This window comes from Glycine soja, chromosome 4 (genome assembly GCF_004193775.1).
Source record: "Glycine soja cultivar W05 chromosome 4, ASM419377v2, whole genome shotgun sequence".
NCBI classification, from domain to species: domain Eukaryota; kingdom Viridiplantae; phylum Streptophyta; class Magnoliopsida; order Fabales; family Fabaceae; genus Glycine; species Glycine soja.
Window position 1 is genome coordinate 1,320,149 of NC_041005.1, and position 5,481 is coordinate 1,325,629.

Consider the following 5,481-nt stretch of genomic DNA (forward strand, 5'->3'; position numbering starts at 1 on the left):
ATTATAATAAATATTTAAATAATGGTATTAAAATTACACAATTTTAAAAAAATATAACTTCATTCTTAATTTTTAATTTATGATTTATCTTATTTAGTTGTTTTTATGTATTATTTGAATAAAATATAATTAAAAATTCAATATACAGTTTTTTCAAATATATATAAATTAATTGTTTTTAAAAGGAGTTTATAGTATTTCATACTCAACTTCTTTAATTATGTGTTGACCAATTCCGTTATCATTTTTAATAAAGGAGTATGAAAATAATATAAAAAAATAAAATAAAATTTGAAAATAATAATATTTTTAAAAATTACTCTTATTAAATATATTTGTTTGTGTGAACTGAAATATATGTATATAAATATATTATTTTTTAAGAATAAAATATCACTTTAGAAACAAATGAATCTCGTACAGTGGATTCCCTTAAGGTCGAATAATATTTAAATTCGATGATTCATAAAAAATAGTTTTTAATTAGATTTTCTTTAACCGAACCCCTGATTAAAACAACAATTCCATGAGGATAAAAAAACAAACGAATCCCTTACCGTCAATTCATTTCTTTTCACTACCAAAACATTAAATAATGGATCCCTTACAATAATTTTGTTTCAGATCAAAACATTAAATAATAGGATCATTACGTTTTATTAAAGTGAAAATTAAATATGGGAATTTTCTTGTTAGGCTACTTTGTATAAATTGTTTGTACATTTAATAACTTTAGTTTTTTTTTTTTACAGATTTAATAACTTAGTTTGAAAATATATAGTTTTATTTTTAAAAAAGTTAAAATCAATATTCAATCATCTGCTTGAAATGAATTGCTTACTTTTTTTATCACGTGAATTCTATTTTTTTAACAAAAACTGGCACATTTTTTAATTGAATTATTAATAACTTTCCCTAAATTTTTAAGAAGATGATTATTATCATCATCATATTTATATTTTTTTATATGTAAGAATTAAAGTCATGTGGTAGAAAGTTTAATTGCAACAACTCACACACTTTAATTAATCAATTAAGCTAGACATCATTAACTTTTTTTTACTTAATTACTTCTTAATTTTTTATCCATTTTCTTATTTTTCATCACATTATATTTTATGTTTTTTTTTTCTTTTTCTTATTTCTTGAAATATATACTCTTTTAAAAATGATTTTTTTTTCTGAATTTTATTTAAAATTATAATTTTTTAGATCTAGGTATCACCCAAAACATTGGATTAAGCAGCAATAATTACACGTCATTTGATTCACATATTTAATGGTATTTAAAATCATATTTTACTTGAATGATAATTAATAATTATATTTATTAATTTTCATAATAACAAGATAATTTATGTTTTAATTATTAATTAAAAAAATTATTATGAATCTTTTATAATCAGTGTTTTATTTTGTGTTTTACTTTTTTTAATAGACTTATGGCGATTTTTATCACCAAAAGAATGACATATTGTCTATTGTGTCTATCTTCATCACTCATGACAAAATTGGACCTACTAAAATTAATAACATGATTTGGAAATAACTAAATTGAAACAAGATAGAATATCAAAATTCAACAAAAGTCAAAACATGGAACTGAAATTGAAAATAATGCTATAAAATTATAGTACGAATTATATATATATATATATATATATATATATATATATATATATATATATATATATATATATCATTGTACACCCTTTCCTTTTGAAAGGTAATATTTTAATTTTCTTAACTTTATTTTTATTTCCGTTCCTGTTTTTGACGTCATTTGGATAATTTTTAAAAATGTGCCATATTTCAGTTTTTTTTTCGTAGTTTTTTTTTTTAATCTTACGTGAAAGTTTTAAAAAGCCCTCTAATTATTTTAATTTTTTTTACATATTTGACTTGAAAAAAATACTACCACTTAATTAAAAGATCAATTTTCACCTACATATCATACATATCATTAATAGAGTAAAACTTGACCCAGATTCCTTAGACAAAGTCTCACATTCAAATCTTAAGATGAAAAAAAAAACTATATAAAAGATATCTCAATTAAAATATTCAATCACATTATCTATAAAAATTAATTATTGGTAAAATTAATAGATATTCTATATTAAAATTATGATGATAAAAGAAAGACTAATTTCTAAATAAAACATGACATATAATCGATTAAATAACTATTTAATTCTATTACCATTGAAGATGTAAGATAAACTTTGAAAGAAGAAAGAGAAAATAGTTAAGACTAGGTGATAACATTGTTGTATACTTGTATTTCACTTAAAATTATATAAAAAAAAAACGGGAGAGAAAAAAATTATTTCATGAGACGAACAATTTTAATTTCACAATAACCAAAATAATAAATTACCTTTTAAAATTTCATTTAAAAGATAATTTCATTTTCTAATAATTATATGTTCCTATAAATAATATGTTAATTTCGTTTAATTGCATTGTGGAAAATCCATAAGTAGAGATCAGATGAGATATTAATAACAACTTCAACTCTTAAGTGTTCAAATCGGGATGAACATATTTGAGATAGCCTCTTGATTTGTGTTTATATATAGACCAAATGACCAAATGGCGTTTCTTTTTTATTAATTATCATTTGAGGGTTCGTTTAGAATTATTATTTAAAATGGGATAAACCGTAACATCTATTAACTGAAGTTGTAATATTTTTTATGCCTTCAGTTATTTTTTTAAAAAAATTTACGACTAAGTTTTTTTTTTTTAGCTTTTATGATTTAAAAGTCGTTTACGGTTTTATATAGAAGTCTCAAATGAATTCACTACTTCTATTTTTTTGTTTTTCTTATTTTTTTTAAAAAAATTGTAAATAATTTTTAAATTTAATTATTTAATAAATATATGCTTTTTTAGTTTTATTCAATATTTTGTATATATTTTTATATGATTTTATTTAACATGTTTTATATTTTTTTAATATTATTTTATTTAATACATTTTCTAATTTTTTTAAAATAATCTTATTTAAAATTTTCTTATTTTTTGGTATGTTATTTTATTTAATATATATATATATATATATTTCAATATTATCTATATTTTTTGTATTTAATATTTTTTATATTTTTTTTACTAGTGTTAAGGTTTATTATTTGTTTTTTAAATTAAAAAATAATGCAATATACAAAATATTTTTAATTTACAAAACAAATAATAATCCTTAACATTAGAAAAAAATATTAAAAAAATATTAAATAAAGAAATATAGATAATATTGAAAAAAATTAAATATAGAAAATATATTAAATAAAATAACATACCAAAATTAATAATTTTTTTAAATAAAACCATTTAAAAAAATAGAAAATATATTAAATAAAATAATATTAAAAAATATAGAAAATGTTAAATAAAACCATATAAAAAATTTATACAAAATATTAAATAAAACTAAAAAATTATAAAAAAAACTATTTATTAAATAATTAATTTTTTTAAAAAACAGAAGTCATAAATGAATTTACAACTTCTGTAAAAAGAATATTGCAAACAACTTTAAAGTGGTATGAAAAAAGACCTTGACTTAGAACTCATACATTAAAAAAAATTAACAGAAATCGTGAAATATCTTACGACTTCAATTAAAAAAAAACAGAAATTATAATAAATATTACGACTTATCTCAATTTAGGTAATAATTCAAAACTAACCCCCCAAATGGTAATTAACAAAAAAAAAAAAAGCCTTCATTTGATCGTTTTAGCTTTATATATACACGGAGACTCGTTAGAGGGAGAAAGTGTGCATTGTGAAGAGTATATAACTCAGCAAATGTAAGTTTTATAAAGTGAAGACATTTTTTATGAACTAAATCAAAATTCATTGGATCATGAGACTAAAATAACCATTTATTAACTTAATTATATGTTAATTGATGATTTATATGATAGAAAATTTTAATTTATTGATAAAATTTGTAATAACACAAGTACATGTTAAGAAGTTATTTAATAGGATAAGAAATAGTGTGTAACATGGTCCCCTCCCTCCTTACATACGTACATATAGCAAGAAAAGAGACAGGCGATCATTTATTTCTGCTAATCTTCATCCAACCATGTAAGCACGAACAGTACAATTATTAATTTCGATATTTTAAGTGAGGAGATTCAAATTAATCTCTCCTGGGTTGCTTTTTTTGCTACTAAAGTAAGGTACAAATCTAACTGGCATAGACCCCTTTCTTAGGACCTCACGGAGGAGGGGACTGAGAGTTGAGAAGAATCTGCTTTTGTGAGGGCGTGGTTGTGTTGTGTTGGTGTGTATGCGCCTCTGCAGCAGCGTGTGGCGATTTGCATGATCAAGGCGTGTAGCTTTGAGCGATAAAAATATAATAACATGAGAGGCAATTATGACGGCTAATGGGTCCTGGAATTGTTTTTTTCCACATAAACAACCCAAAAGCACAATGGCCCCATTATTAAAATGAAATGAATAATCACCTATTCACTTACCCAACACAACACCTATTTGAAAACCAGTCATATACTCATAACTGGCCGCGCATTGCGAAATGATATCGAGTAAGGTCCCACATCTAGAATCTTACTCTTGCTTCTACAATCACTACGCCTGCGCCTGGCTCCACTTTCACACTCACCATCATTATTCCCACTCTCCAACTGTTAACTACACCACTTAATGATTCCAATGTCCTCTTCTTTTACTAATCTCTCCATCTTATTCTTACTATTCCATGCTGATAAGACATTTCTTGCAAAATTCAAAATTATATATATTTATTAAAATCACATCTGACTCATGCTGTATAATAACATATTTTTTATATTTTAATATTTTTTTTAATTCCTTAATCAATATTTTAAAGATTAGTTAGCATTTCACTTTTTATATTTTTTATTCATATATAAACAAAAATTTATATTTTAATATTTTTTTTAATTCCTTAATCAATATTTTAAAGATTAGTTAGCATTTCACTTTTTATATTTTTTATTCATATATAAGCAAAAATTTATCTTATTTGTTAGATTTAAATATAAATAAATTTAACTAATTTTATCTTATTTAATATTATTATTTTTAAAACACTCTTTATTTATTTTTATTTTTATTTTCATTGATTTTTTTATTCACGATAACTAGTTTCAATAAAAAATATTTTAAAAATAATTTTATTTTTATTTAAACTAATAAATCAACTAACTTTTATTTATATAAAATTAATTATTTATATATATACTTAATTATTTATATTTATATATGAATCTAGATAGATGGTGTATTATATTATAGCAGCCTGCAACATAATATCCCATCATCATATCTGTAGGACTGTAGCCATTTGCTTTGACCATCTCAATTCCTTTCTTCATGTATTTAATTTATTTCCCCCCTGGCCCCAGCATGCATCAAACTACACATTCCCTGCTAGCTAGGCTGCTACCAACTAATTGTTTCACCGCAATTAATTAA